Source organism: Polyodon spathula, chromosome 1 (assembly GCF_017654505.1).
Source record: "Polyodon spathula isolate WHYD16114869_AA chromosome 1, ASM1765450v1, whole genome shotgun sequence".
In the NCBI taxonomy this organism is placed as follows: Eukaryota; Metazoa; Chordata; class Actinopteri; order Acipenseriformes; family Polyodontidae; genus Polyodon; species Polyodon spathula.
The window spans coordinates 85476351-85493477 of record NC_054534.1 but is presented as its reverse complement, the minus strand read 5'-3'; positions in this window follow the sequence as shown (position 1 = coordinate 85493477).

Below are 17127 nucleotides of genomic sequence, written 5' to 3'. Positions count from 1 at the left end.
TGTATCCCTAGATGCAACAATAGTTAGTGAAAAAGCATCATGCCTCCCTAATTATGTTTAAGCACAGGAAGAAAATTGCTTCCATATAATGTTTTAACTTGTTTTCTAGTGGATATTTTGCCATTATCCCCCCCAAATGGAAATTTGACAAATCGCGCCCTGTATGTTAGTGACGTGGTCTTGAAATATATTCATGTTTGATACAGTGCATTTTTAAATATACACTGACAGTGTGTAACAGTTATGTTTATTAGAATAAACTATGAAGGGCTACTGTTTTCTTTTCTCTGTTGGCTAGTGGAGAAATGTGTTTGATAGCCGTAAAATGTTAAGAAGATATGAAAAGTGTTGTCAGTCAGAATACAATAATATGATTCTACTGCTGCTGGGGGCTTAAGGGGCCCCCCAAGCCCTCTGCCTTTTTTGTGCCTCCTCATTTCATTTATTCACCAGCCTCACTTCTGGGTGGGTAGGGTTACACTTACAGTGGCCCTTTCCTCTGTCATGAGGTGAATTAATTTGACTCAAAAGAATATTATTTTAGATAATATTTTACCAAAATGTTGTCTGTGTATTGACAGGCATTGGTCATAAGAGAAGGCTATTGACTCTAACATCCATTGTTAAGGAAATATGGCATGAAGAGCTATCGTTAGGAGGCCAACTGAGTACTATCCAAATATTAATCTAATATTAATCATAAAAACAATTGTTAAATACAGTGTTGTGGCTAACTATAAAAATGATAACATTGCTGATAATATTGATAGTATTGATATGATAAGCATACTGACATACTTCCATGAAGCTGCTGCCCAAAAGCAATTAATGCTTTTCCATTTTACAAATTGAATTAATTATAGACAGTGTGCACCACAACACTCAACATTCCAAAAACAGCTACTCTTATCTATTCCCTTCCTTGCCCCTCTTAGTTGTACTAGCTCTCTAAATTGTTTTGGAACAGTAATGCAGATCTATAGCTTTAAAAGGCTATATATAGGGACTTCATTTAAATGTGGTTGTGATTGTGGTTTTGCTTTCCAAATGCAATGCATGGATATGATTCATTGAATTTCCTACTATCCTATTAATCATTCAGGATTATAAAAATCAGTTTGCTGATTGACAATAAAAAATAAATAAATAAATAAAATCTTGTAAGGAGAATTCACACTACAATTGAAAAATGGTTGATCATATTTGAACATGATGAAGTTGTGTTCCATAAACTTAAGTCAAATCTGTTTGCATGGCCCATCATGTGTTACGATCATGATTTATCAATGACATCTGAAAATTAACATCTGGCAAGGGTAGTCAGTCTTCAGTCGGGAACATGGTATGTTAAGTTGTTCCTTACTTTTGATTCCCAGGTGATCTTGAGGATGTTGGGTAATTTATAAGAACCTGTAGGAAGAGGTGTTCACACTAAAACATGTGTTTTTAATAATGCAATTGGGGATGAACTGGGAATCACTGGAAAGAATTTACCTCTTGGCCAGGTTTATGTATTTTCATAACAATGGTCTTTTCCTAGGGTAATGGTGCACATTTAAATTATTATTGAATGAAGCTACACCTTTCTGGCCACCCAAAGCTGTGGTCACTGGAAAGCAAGACATGTATCACCTATATGGGATAAAGCAGTGCAAGAGAAGGAAAATTAAAACTATAACACATTAGCCTCACAGCTGGTCTGCTAAAAAGACACCATATGGATTATTTTTGTGCTAGGCATAACACGTAAACCAAATATTTAGATTTTTTTTTTTTTTTTTAATTACTTTCATTTTTTTTTAAAAGTATAAATAAATTAGCTTAGCACAGTCCTTTTTAAAGTGCTACCATTTATACATGTTGTACAGAACAGGGTCATCTGTTCCTAAAATGATTTGTTTTCTTAAAAGGCCTGAAGTCAAAGCAATCATTTTGAAACATTTAGCCTTTCAAAACTGCATTAAATATTTAACTGCATATTTTGCAGTCCATGTTTCTATGTTGTAACCAAACCCCTCGATACAATTTTTTTAAATGTCTCGTTTAATACAGAATGTATAAGTTGGCACAAGAACAAGAAGGAGGACATTTTTACCTTACTTTGGTGACTTATTTCTCTTACTGTATAACAGATATTGGCTTTTCTATTTATTTATTTATTTATTTATTTTTTATTTCACCTAAGAATGTTGGAACTACTTATTAAAAGTGGAATGGTGCTTTTTTAGTTTTGCCTCCTCAATATCCCGAAAACTTATAAAGTATCCATGCTGTACAGAGAGTCACTGGCAGTTCTCGATGCCTTTTTTTAACTTGGTGTGAGGAACTACCATTCCTCTCAATCAAGTAAATAAACATTCTGATTGGTTTATATTGACAGAAGAATAAAAAGATTGCCTGAATGGATTTCATTGTATTTTATTTTGGCCCATGCCCTTCTTCATAGGAGCATGTTAGCGGCTACTATGCTGGCACAACTATGATGATAAAGTATATAAAAAATTAAATGAAAACTAATGCCAGCGGGCAGGACAAGTGGCACTTAGGCCACCTTCCCCCTAGACAAACACGTCGCAAGGTGGAAGCTGGGGAGGAGGACGACCAAACAAAAACACGACAAGAAGGCGTAGACAGAAAGGGATATATGTAGTATCTGGTTCAAGGATTACATGTTTGATTTGTGGGCGGATTCTCCTTTCAGAAATATAACTTTTCCAAGGAAAACATAAAGTTTCCAAGGAGTGACTGATCTATGATTACATAATCCAAACCCAGCTAAGTGAAATAAACAGTATTTGACTAAACATATTTAAACAGCCTACTGTATATATTTGATTAACAGGTACAATAAATCTGGGTTCTGGTTATATATCTAGTAAGACTAGGTTAGGGTGATGTGTAATGTGGATAGCTCAGGTATGCCATATCTGAGTAGACAAGGTAGAATGACCTGGAACAGACAAATCCAATTTGTACTATTATTATTATTATTATTATTATTATTATTATTATTATTATTATTATTATTATTATTATACAGATGCCTTTATCCAATCCAATTTACTAGAAATTTCTAATAGAAACAAGTACAATCTGACTGGACTGAGCTTGTGTGATTAAACAAGACTAGTATGAATGGACTGAACTACTTGAACAGGGTATGTTTGATTGGAATAGACAAACCTAATTGCACTGAGAATTTCTGAACAAGTCATGCAGATCTGATTAGACTGTTAGACTGATCTAAATGGCTAATCATTGATCTGATTGGACCAGAAAAGGAGCTCTAATTAGAAAGGGTATATTTTTGGACTGAACAAACTTCAGTTGACACATTTCTTTGGGCTGTGCATAGCTTACTTATCCTAAATCTTAGTGCTTACAATTATCCTTATTTGCATGTCAGACATTACCTCATACTGAAGTGTGATCCTAACTTGAAAATAAAAGACTCAAGATACACCAAATACAGTAGATCCCAAACAGCAGCATTTTTTTTTTATTATTTTAAAAAGAATAAATAGCTGTATAGAGTGTTACGAGCCATATGTATAAAAAATATATATATATATATATATAGATATAATTATATATATATATATATCTATATATATATCTTTATTAGAGAAAAGGTAAACTAAACAATGATTAGGGGGAAGTAAAAGGGTACTGCAGCTAATGAAGTGTAGAGGAACTGATTTTAACTGAAGTTATTTGTGAATACACTTGTCATCTCTTGTTAGCAAAGTCTTGCAAGTAAGTGGTTTAAACAGCAGGTATACCACAGAGCTGAAGTGTCACATGTCAAGGTGTCAAAGCAGTATTTCTGGTAACTAGTTAGAACAAGAGCGTTTAAACTCTTATAGTTGGAGTTTTTTCTCAGTTTAACAAGAAAGTGTGACTTATCATGTAGTTGCACTAATGGCTTTTATAGATATTTTATGCAGCCCGGGTTTGTCGAATGTCTGTGCAACTTTACCTATAAATGTTTAAATCTCAAAGCACAGGCCATTGTTTGCCTGCAGTTTATTAATTTGTTCAGTGGTGACTAACTTCGGTGTTACCCTCGACCCCTCCCTCTCCTATTCTCCGCACAGCTCCATACCTTGCTGTATTCTACTACTGCTCTTAATTATTCACTGTATCTTGTACTTGATTCTACTCTTAGATATCCATATTCATGTTTTTGGTAACTGCCCTTTTTTGAAATTGTTCTTATCCATTTATCACAGTTCTCTCCCAAGTCCCAGGTCTCTTGCAGACTTCAGCAGGTTTTCCTAGAGGATTTCTCTGTACTTTGCTGCATTTGCTCTTTGCTGCCCTCTATCTTCACGAGCTTTCCAGGCACTGACGCAGAGAAGCATCCCCATAGCAAGATGCTGCCACCACCATACTTCATGGTAGGGATGGTGTTCTCAGGATGATGTGCGGTGTTAGGCTTGCGCCAGACAGTGCTTAGCGTTGAGGCCAAAAAGCTCTATTTTGGTCTAATCAGACCATAGAATCTTCTTCCACTTGGTCTCAGAGTTTCCCACATGCCTTCTGGCAAACTCTAGCTGAAATTTGATGTGAGTTTTTTTTTCTACAATGGCTTTCTTTTTGCCACTCTCCCATAAAGGCCAGTTCTGTGAAGCACCCAGGCTACTGTTGCCGTATGCACAGTGTCTCCCAGCTCAGCTGTGGAAGACTGTAACTCCTTTACAGTTGCCATAGGCCTCTTGGTGGCATCCTTGACTAGTGCCCTTCTCGCCTGGATACTCAGTTTTTGAGGATGGCCTGTTCTAAACAGATTCACAGCTGTGCCATATTCTCTCCATTTCTTAACAATGGACTTTACTGTACTCCAGGGGATATGCAGTGCCTTGGAAATGTTCTTATATCCTACCCCTGATTGGTGCTTTTGAAGAATCTTATTCCGGATTTGCTTTGAATTTTCCTTCGTCTTCATGTTGTAGTTTTTGTTAGGAAATGTACTAACCAACTGTGGGACCTCCCAGAGACAGGTATATTTAACCTGAAATCATGTAAAACACCTTAATTGCACACAGATGGACTCCATTCAACTAATTATGTGACTTCTAAAGACAATTGGTTGCACAAGAGCAAAGGGGGTGAATACGTATGCAATCAAATATTTTCAGTTTTATATTTGTAAATCATTTAGAACAATTTTTAGATTTTATTTTTCACTTTGACATTATGGACTTTTTTTGTGTTGTTCAGTGGCAAACACTCCTAATTAAATCCATTTTGAGTCCATGTTGTAACACAATAAAATGTGGAAAAGTCCAAGGGGGGTGAATACTTTTGAGAGCCACTGTACATATGGCACAAGGTAATGCACTGATTGTACTGCATTTTCCAAATGTGGTTTTCTAGATTTTATGATTCATAGTTTACATTAAAGCCATATTGGCTGTAAAGATGCTAAATAGTTTGCAAAAGTTAGCATCACCTAGAATTAAGATTGAAACCAGAACTCATAATTATATATATATATATATATATATATATATATATATATATATATATATATATATATACACACACACACACACACACAGATTTCACGTATTTTATTTAACAATCAAAATGTAATAAAAAAAAACAAAAACAAATGTTATCGCAAAAGTCTACCAGAAGCCATAATAGTAGTACAGTATTTCAACTAAGATTTCAAAATGTCACGTTTTTCAATTTTTGTCAGTTTTTTTGTTAAGTACTATTGAAAACTACAAAGCGGTATGTAATTCAATATGTTAATGTGACATTATTTATCAGGTTTCATTTAACTTTATGAAGCAAAATTAGTTATATATGGTGATGCAAAACTTTTCAAACCCTATAAAACTATGTACATTTAATAGTACCCCTTACAGAGACAAGTGGCTGGCATATTTCGCTTTCAGTATATCAGTATTTTGAATTGAGCGCCAAACGTGGTACTCCAAATCTGGTGATGGACATCAACCCCCGGTATAGATAATTTTCACTGTTTTTGGGACAGACTAGGTCCTTGTAGTGTGGGTAAATCATTGTTAATGTGGTAAAATTATATATATATATATACAGTACTGTGCAAAAGTTTTAGGCATGTGTGAAAAAATGCTATAAACTAAGAATGCTTTCAAAAATAGACATGTTAATAGATTATATTTATCAATTAACTAAATGCAAAGTGAGTGAACAGAAGAAAAATTTAAATCAAATCCATATTTGGTGTGACCACCCTTTGCCTTCAAAACAGCATCAGTTCTTCTAGGTACACTTGTACAAAGTCAGGGATTTTGTAGGCATATAGTCAGGTGTATGATTAAACAATTAAGAACATAAGAACATAAGAAAGTTTACAAACGAGAGGAGGCCATTCGGCCCATCTTGCTCGTTTGGTTGTTAGTAGCTTATTGATCCCAAAATCTCATCAAGCAGCTTCTTGAAGGATCCCAGGGTGTCAGCTTCAACAACATTACTGAATTGATGATCATTAGCACCATACCAAACAGGTGCTAATGATCATCAATTCAGTATGTAGGTTGAAACACAATCATTAACTGAAACAGAATCAGCTGTGTTGGAGGAATACAACTGGGTGAGGAACAGCCAAACTCAGCTAACAAGGTGAGGTTGCTGAAGACAGTTTACTTTCAAAAGTCATACACCATGGCAAGACTGAGCACAGCAACAAGACACAAGGTAGTTATACTGCATCAGTAAGATCTTTCCCAGGCAGAAATTTCAAGGCAGACAGGGGTTTCCAGATGTGCTGCCAAGCTCTTTTGAAGAAGCACAAAGAAATGGGCAACGTTGAGGACCGTAGACAAAGTGGTCGGCCAAGGAAACTTGCTGCAGCAGATGAAAGACACATAATGCTTACTTCCCTTCACAATCTGAAGATGTCCAGCAATGCCATCAGCTCAGAATTGGCAGAAAACTGTGGCACCCTGGTACACCCATCTACTGTCCGAAGAAGTCTGGTCAGAAGTGGTTCATGGAAGTCTTGCGGCCAAAAAGCCATACCTCCGACACAGAAACAAGGCCAAGCGACTCAACTATGCACGAAAACACAGGAACTGGGGTGCAGAAAAATGGCAGCAGGTGCTCTGGACTAATGAGTCAAAATTTGAAATATTTGTCTGTAGCAGAAGGCAGTATGTTTGCCGAAGGGCTGGAGAGTGGTACACGAATGAGTGTCTGCAGGCAACAGTGAAGCATGGTGGAGGTTCCTTGCAAGTTTGGGGCTGCATATCTGCAAATGGAGTTGAGGATTTTGTCAGAATTAATGGTCTCCTCAATGCTGAGAAGTACAGGCAGATAATTATCCATCATGCAATACCATCAGGGAGGCATCTGACTGGCCCCAAATTTATTCTGCAGCATGACAACGACCCCAAACATACGGCGAAAGTCATTAAGAACTATCTTCAGCGTAAAGAAGAACAAGGAGTCCTGGAAGTGATGGTATGGCCCCCACAGAGCCCTGATCTCAACATCATCGAGTCTGTCTGGGATTACATGAAGAGAAAAAAGCAACTGAGGCTGCCTAAATCCACAGAAGAACAGTGGTTGGTTCACCAAGATGTTTGGGCCAACCTACCTGCCGAGTTCCTACAAAAACTGTGTGCAAGTGTACCTAGAAGAATTGATGCTGCTTTGAAGGCAAAGGGTGGTCACACCAAATATTGATTTGATGTAGATTTTTCTTCTGTTCACTCACTTTGCATTTTGTTAATTGATAAATATAAACTATTAACATTTCTATTTTTGACTGCATTTTTGAAAGCATTTTTCACACCTGCCTAAAACTTTTGCACAGTATTGTATATAGCCTGTTAGCCTTATGTAACTTATCTAAAATTGATATTTTAAAAAGTTAGGGGTGGTGGTAAGACACATGACAATAACTACAGTTGTACACACTGGATTAACACAATAGTAGTATCAATGCATTGAACAAGATCTGTGTTTTTATTTAATAAGTCACAGTGTGGCGTGTACCACTGTGCAAATGATCTCTACCAGGGGTTGAGCTTTTACAAAATGTAAAGCTCCTTTTAAATAAAGATGATAGACAACTAGTTTTAATGCTAAATCATTTGTGTTTATTTTGAGGGTCCCATTGTAGTACCACAGTGTTTGCACTGGTAGTAGCTTTCTTTTGGATATGGGCTGAAAATAAAGTACAAACTTTGTTACCTACCAGAAGGTAAACTGTTCTGGTAGATTTCAGTGATTCTTGAGTTTTGGACTGAGCCATATTGTAAAGTTTAGCTGCTTTTTGTTGCACCCACATTCATTTGTGAGATCATCTAGTTTTTTGTTAATATGGCACAAAAATCTCCTAACTGAGTCCAGTTCAATAATGTAAAATGTAAAGTTACATTCATAAGACTTTTACTTACAGTAATTATTTTTATCTCATCTATTATATTCTGAGACATGCTGTGAAGGATGTGGTCATGGGCCATATTGACAATTAACTAAAGCAAAGCACAATATAATTTAGAAGCAGCATTTAATCACCTATTTTCTTATCTGTTTAGCCCACTATCCAAAACAATTCTCAAGCCCTTTAGTGTAATATTATTTCAATTCAATTTCAATTTCATATATATATATATATATATATATATATATATATATATATATATATATATATATATATATATATATATTGTACACACAGTGTCGGTTAAAACAGAAAGAAGTATGTTTAAAACAGAAAGAAATATGTAGGATCAAGAAGTAGTAAAAATTACATTTTTAATAAACAAAAATACAAAAATAATAATAATAATAATAATAATAATAATAATAATAATAATAATACCATTAAAATGAAATCTAAACAATTGACGATAAAAGGAAATCAACAAGAAACGTCCTTAAAGTAACAAAGTACTGTCCGTCAGTGTGGAGCAGTTCCAGTCAGGCCAACCCAACTTTTAAAACAATCAATTCAAATGGCATGATCCACAGTATCACACACAGCACTAAGGTCTGAAAGAACCTAAATGGTTATACAAATTATTTTGTATAACTTCTAATGTCTGTCTCAGCATGCTTGGCATCAGTCAACATAAAGTATGCTCAAAGCTGCTCAATCTAAGCATCATGAAGCAGTGGAATAGTTTCAGTAAAGCAGAACAGATTGCTAAATATAATGGGACTGCTTGCTGCACATGAGCAAAGTTTTCCATTAGTTTTCTGATCGGGTTCTTACCTTGAGGAATCTTTTACTGCTGGTTTGCAGCATACTGATTACAATACTAATTTATGATGAAATTCTAAGGATGTTTTATAGCTATTATTAAATCGCTATACTGGTACATTCAAACCATATGTTGCTGTGGCTTCATGAAACAAAAGAAAAACTAAAAAAAACAAAGCATCCTTCCCTTCACAATGGGTGCCAATTATTGATATATGCCAATAGGACAATGTTAATAAAACAAGAGATCCAGATTGTAGCTTTTGTGTGTACAAGTCAAAGCTGTAATTAAAAAATAAAAATGTAACTTTAGTATGCACTGTATGTAGCTTCCTTATGCTTACAGTGAAAATTGAGGTACAGTAGCACAAAAAAAAAAAAATACCCGGTTGTTTACTACAACATTAGTTTACATCAAACTTCAAGGTACCATGCCAGTTGGTGTCATTGTATTTCATTATGACTAAGGAGGAGCTTTGTTAATATTTTAGATGTCACACATTTTGACAATCGTACATGTATTGAAGGTAAGTTGTCAATTTATCTGGTACTAAATGCTGGAAGTGTCATGGGATGACAAATTAGGATTTCCAGCCCAGTCTCCAATTATCATGTATTGTTTGTATTAAAAAACAAAACAAAACAAAACAAAAAACACATACAGCAGTGCCATGGGGGAGGGAGCAGGCATTCGGCGGAGGTAACAATAGTCTTCCAGAGGGACATTTAATGTTCCACTATGAGTCTGCAGTACATATTTAATACATGAGTCAGTCCAAATAATAAGAGTGGCAAGGTTGGATAGTAAATATAACTTTAAATACTGTAAAGCCATAAATATTTGCAAATCTTTTATTATGTGTTTTTCCCGTCTGAAAAAAAATATGTAACAATGTTTGGCATGAATATCTTAGTGCTGTACATATAATGAAGTAATATACTACTACCAGTGCAACAGGGCGCCAACATTTCTGGAGCGAAATAGGTTTTATGGGTATGATTTGCCAAATATTTTTCGCAAATATTTATGGGTTTAGAATATTTTGCTTATATATAGCTGATACAGCATAAGTAAATAATTGAATAACATAAATAAATATCAGAAAATGTTTTTTAAGTTCATACTGCAATGTCTTTCTTTTGAAGTATGATTTGTAATTCATGTCCTGTTAGATCACAGAATCGCCAGTCAGCAGTTTTTTTTCATTTTTATCTTGTTGTTTAGGAGTGGAGATTGAAAATGGGCGTGACTGACAGTGATGTGAACCAATCACATGGCAGATAGAGACTATTGCCTGATGGTGTAAGGATGAGAGGGCAATAGTTAAATTTGTTTTTGCTCCTATGATGAGGTTTTAACCAATCACAGGCCAGAACTGCCAAGCACTGACTAATAGAGACTGAGAAAGCTGCCATAGTGATTAAGAGCACCAATGTCTGTGGAGTTATAACAGACTAGCCAATTGTCACATTAATATGGATAAAAGATGAAAAAAAAGAGAAAAATAAGTATCAACTGTGAAACATAATTTTAGATAGACATTACAAAGTAATTAAAACTCAACAAATGTATTTATATAATTAGCCTACTAAATCTATTGTACAACGGTTCCACCAGTTACTTTTGGGCATAAAAGAAACAACATCCCAGCATATGGAATTAACAACATAAAAAAATGAATGTAAAATGAGTAATAAAAAAAATGATGAATACAATGATATATCATATAAAGTATTGTACCTTCTGTTACTTATGGGAGACAGAAAACAGATTAAATGTCTGTACATTGTACTTCAAACATGGCTATATTTCTTCACTGAGTAGCACGAAGATGGAACCCCTTCCCCATTTTTTTTTTTTTTTAAGAACATACATTTTAGCAGACTCACCCAGGTTATGTTCCTAAGACCAATCTTCAGGGAGCATTTGTCATGCCCTTATGGAATAAACATATATTTTTAATATATGGTAGAAAAGTATGCTTGTTATATTTTTCATATATAGAAAATGGCCCCTTTTTTATATATTTAAAATATATGGGATATATTTAAAATATATTCTAGTCTGTAATCCATATATTTTCTAATGAAAATATATGGTGCACCATATATTTTCAACATATAAAATAAATATATGGATTACAGACTAAAATATATTTTAAATATATAAAAAGGAGCCATTTTCTATATATGAAAAATATAAAGATCATACTTTACTACCATATATTAAAAATATATGTTTTTTCCATAAGGGTGTGATTAGTTAAATCATCAGCAGGGATCCTAGAAATCCATTTGCTGCAGAATAACGTAGAAAAACACAGATGTTGTATATTTTAGGAGATTTTTTTTTTAGTTTTACACTTGGTGAGGGGCAAAAAACGTGCAAGGCTTGTTTTGTTTGTTTGATAATAACCAAATCAGTACCTGTATAATATATAAACATTAACACATGCAACTTTGTTTTAACTTTATGTAAACATGCCGGTCTAATAAAACTGCTTCCCATATTAAAGTTCAGATTACTTCAGTATTCAGAGCTGTCAAAAGATGCTGAAAACAATAAAAATCACCCCTAAAGATCAAGTCATCGAGTTTGGCAAGGACGACTTTCATGTCAATGGTAATGTGCTCTTACACCCGTAGGTAGACTATTGTAGAACACATGGGAAGCGCTAAATATAAATTGAATGGAAGGAAATGTAAACAAGCAGAGGCCGAAACATCAGGGCCATTGAAAACACTGAAACTGCCAAAGAACAGCGTGAAAGTGTTGTTTCAGATTTTGTCAAAATGTGTGTAAAAGCTGATATTCCTCTGTTCAAATTGGATCAACTGGTAGTTCAAGATTTTTTCAGCAAGCACACTAGGGAGGTGTCATTCCAAAGTCAGACCAATTGTAGCTGGAATGCTGCAGCTCTATTTGTTTGTTTTATTGATTAATGACACTGGTAAGTTTGTAACTTGCTTAGAATTTGAAAGTATAATAATTTTTATTCTGTTTATTTATTTAGCAGATGCATTTATCCAAAGCGACTTACACATGTTACACTGTAATACAAGGTTACAGTTCAAGAATAATTAAAGTTATAAACTAAAATACAACATAAAGAGACACAACAAGTGTAACAGGAACAACAATAAATACTACCTGTGTTAACTGTTACCCGGTAGTACTGTTTGTGTGTCTTATAATGGGCAAGGAAAACTCATTTTTTTGCCCTTTTATTTTACTCACAGAATAACGCAGATTTTTCTTATTTAATTTAATTTAATTTTTATTGCCGAAAACTAGGATCCCTGGTCATCAGTGATGTCATTGCGTGTCAGCCTTAACTCACAATTTATTCACTTTTGAGGGTTTTGCTTGAGTAACCTTAACGTTACTTTAACACAGTTTTTGCAATTAATTTCCTTTGTTTTTTTTGTTTTTTTTTTGTTAAAAATTTATAAACAAATAAATAAAGTTAAGAAGATTTCAAATCACACATCACGTACAGTATATTATATAAATTACAACACAGATTTATTTATATATTTCTTAGTTTTTATATAGCACTTTTATCAAAGTGTTTTACAATGTATACAACTCATAAACCCTACTTTGTTTACATTACTGTACCATTAGGCCTATAGGCTACATTCAGGGTTACCAGATTTCCAGATTGAAAAATTGGGATTTGTTTTGTTTGTTCAATTCACTACTGCATTTTCTAAACAGGTGAAAGCACACAACAGTATGATAGTGTAATGTTATTTTTCATTGTACATACCCACAAGTAGGCCTATTTCATTATGTGTCGATAACTGTACCTTTAAAGTGTATAGACATGTCATTAAGAGATCTCCTGTTGAAACAACAACACAAAACAAAACTCTCTGCTCTAGATAAGAAGTATACTTATATAAGTAGGCTTTGTACTTTTCGACGTTTGTTTCTGTCTGTTCCTGTACCTTCCTTTACAGCTGTAATTAGCATTGTTAAATCATTTTCAATTTATTAATTACATCGTGGATATCCAACAATGATAAAACAGGCTTATAGTTTTTCGACAGCTATGAAATACATTTGTTTATGTACAATAACAAATAATATTACAGTATCATACTTTTGTGTGCTTTCACCTGTGTTTTGCTTTACTACAACTAGGTTATTTTTCTAAACTCAGTGTGTGTGTTTCCCAAGTATCTGTAAGTGGGGTAGTATGTAGGCCAACTACTGTGGAGGTAATAAGAGATAATAAAATAAATAATAGTCTATTTATTTTATTATATTACTTCATTGTTATAAAATTGTTATTATTAAAATGTTCTGATTTATGTACAGGTATGTAACTTTTAATAAAAAATATTTCAACATTAAAAAATGTCAGGGCAATGTCTATTTATTCCCTGTGACGCTGGTCGGTGCTGTCTACAGAGGCCTTCTCACAGACAAGCTGGGCACTAGATTTTAAAACCTTTGCAAACCCAGTTAGCCCAAGAGGACTTGGACATTTCATGATGTATGTTTAAACCTGGTCAAGATAGCGGCGTTAATGGACATTTCAGATTGAAAACTGCTCTCCATGTCTGCGCAAAGTTCAAGAGAACTGTGGGAAATGTAATCTTAAAATGAAAATAGCACAAATCACGTCACAAAAATAGAATCTACATGTCTGGTAATTTTCATTTTAATTAATGAGGTAGTTTTAGTGAACCACTAGGGTGAATATTTTGGTAATATTACTCTACGGGAAAATACTATCTTTTCAGCGTGTCAATAAAACAAAAACTACCAAACAGAACTACACCCCAAAATTTCAGCCAGATCGATTAATGTTAACCCCCTTTCTGAGCTGTGCAAAAACAGGTTTAACATGGGAAGCTCATTTAAACCTTAACTATATTGGTGCTACAGCTTATAATTTGTGGTAAATAAGATGTCTAAAGGTATCAGTTACTGCATGTTCTTGATTTATGGTATTGGTGATATTTATACAAGCTGTTTGAAGGTTACGACCATGACAAACTACCACATTAGAAAGGCTACTATGGTCACTAACTTTTATGAATAGGTCAATAACATGCTGACACATTTAATGGTAACTCGCACACCCATAAAAAGAATAACGAGTTTTACTATGCTAGCCCTGGTCTTGTGTATCCAGTAATATCAAAATACATACTGAATCCTGTGTTCTACTGGATTCAAGAAAAGCACGCCAAAGAAAGTATAATATTACAAATCACAAGGAGGGGGGCAATATAGGTACATTCTAGGAATGATACAGGTACAAGCGATAATAAAAAACAAATGTTTAAAAAAGTAAAGCAACAGCATAGAATTCATTTTATTATAACCAAATTTTAACAACAGCAAAAAAAAACACTTTTGAATACATTTAAATATGATGAATTGCGTTTTTGAATGAATAATGTAAATAAACTACAGAAAGACATTAATGTATGACTATACGCAAACTTTATTGACAAGCGGAAAATACCTGCTCATTGAAAAGAAAGACAGTAGAAAGGCAAGCGGGTCAACAATTCTGTATCAGTTCTGGACCCGATAGCTTTATGTCTGCTAAAGCTGCGGTCTGCAGAATGAAAGAGGGGATCCGCGGCTTTGTTTATAGCCAACAGCTATAACTTCTGAGAAATCCTTGTACGGTCAGAAAACTCATTCTTGTCTCTCACACACAGTAAATAAACAAATCCCACAATGCACTCACACACACACATCCACAAGAGAAAATCCTTCCACTACACACATTGCCAGTGTCTAAAGATTCACAACGAAAGATACAAACAGGAAACACGTTTGGTCAGTAGCCAGTTCAATTCAGGCTTGTACAATTTAATATTAGATTTTAGATCCATTTACTAGACCCCAATGTACTGAACAGTATAGGCTCTGTATACACCATCCTTGCATAATCTTGGTTATTCCTAATCGTTAACTAAACTGTGTAAACCCAGTAGAATTTAGTTATAAAAAGAGATTCATCGTCATAGCAGCACAACTATGCTCATGATGTTATGGCTATTGATGCAAAGAGTTCATTAAATAGCATTCTTGTTTTAAAAAATGAAAGCACAGCCTCCTGTGGTTGTACAGTGATTTGATATTATTGCCAAATGCCTGAGCATGTAGGCAGTCCTCTGGATTATGCTTACATCCCCATTCATGTGGTGAGGTAATAAAATGACAGATGATCAAAAAGCCATGTAGAGGTATCTGATGACTGTGCAGTCCTCACACCAACATGCCTGGGGCCGGCCTACCAAATAAAGCTACCAACAAATAGGCCAGAAATGGAAACAGTCCCATGTGGAAAACATTAATTTACCATCTGAAAATGGTCGAGCTAGATATCATCATGCATTCTCAAAAGTCCTGGAGCATTTAGTCCATCACAGATGTAAAAAGACCTTTCAAGAAATAGCATGCATCACGGAGGCTCTGAAAAAAAAAAAAGAGAAAGCAATATTATAGAAAGAGCAGTTGTCAGTTCTTACTGAATTGCATGTGTCGGATTCATCTTGCTAATATATCTTTGTTATAAAATCACTCTACTGACTACAGTTTGACATAAAAATGATATAATAAAGGAACAGCAAAGACAATTCAGTTTCTTGTCCTGTATAAAATAAACTTTGTAATTTAATTGCAGTATCCAGAAAACATTGCTTTGGTTTTGTAATGAATTCTTATATTTATTTATTCCCCTAATGCACCAATAGAGCTTTGCTGAAATCTACAAATGTACATTTGAAGGTAAAAATATCTTGCATATATTCACAAGTCTGACATTCAAAAGAGATGCAGGGAAATTGTTAATATCACAAGGCTGCAGAAATTAATATGTTTAAATGAATTTAACAGGAAATGAATCACAACTAAGACCACATCCAACTGATGCAGGTGTATGTACATATGAGGTGAGATGATGGCTTAAAGTGTTCAAAAGCATAGCAAGGGCAACTACTGAAGAGATTATAATAATAGCTGACAAAAAGGGAAAAAAATAAAAAATAAAAAAAAGATTTGGCACTAAACAATGCAAAACTATACCATGCAATTACTCCGTCACTAGAGTCTACATATTAAAAATTATTATTATTATATGAGTTTTCAGATTTTTTACATATTTCCGTGTTTCCAGACCACAATAAACTTGTCCGGACAGGGAAGTAAATCAACGAGAAACGTCTAATTACACTAAATGATTAAAGAAGTATGAACTCATATAATAATAATGTTTTTTTTTTTTTAATATATAGAAGCTGAGTAATTGAGTGGCAAGGTGTTTTACATTGTTTTAATGCCCTGTCTGGGCAGTTTTGTCTTTGTACGGTTTTCACCCACTCCACAGATAAGTGCTTTTTCAACAGTTCCAAGGGATTGAGATGATATTAAAAATGATGTTATGATTTGAAATTTTAGTTGAAGAGCCGGTCACTATTGCCCCTCCTGCCTTTCTGCTGTCTTTCTTTTCAGTGAGCAGGCATTTTCCTCTTGTCTGGAAAGTTTATGTATAGTCATACATTTATGTCTTTCTGCATTTTATTCAGCTACCATCAGCGCCACCAACATCTGTTTTCACTGTACCAGCAGTTTCTAAAACTGAGAACTTATCATGCTCTGTTGGCATTTTTGGAGCTGTAGACATCTTTAGAGGGAATGTGTCATATACATATTTAAGAATGAAAATATATATTCTAGCCACGCATTTTCAGTACGAGTCAATGATAATGAGTTTATTTTACGTATGGTATTTTTTTTTAGTCTGGGTTGGAGTTTAGTTTTTGACTCCACAGTAATATTTAAGGCAGAGATCAAGCTATGTGCTTATAATAAGGACGGTTTTCTTTTTTTCTGATCAAATTAAAACTTGACTAGTAAGTGCAGTCATTTTTGGAATTTTAGCAGT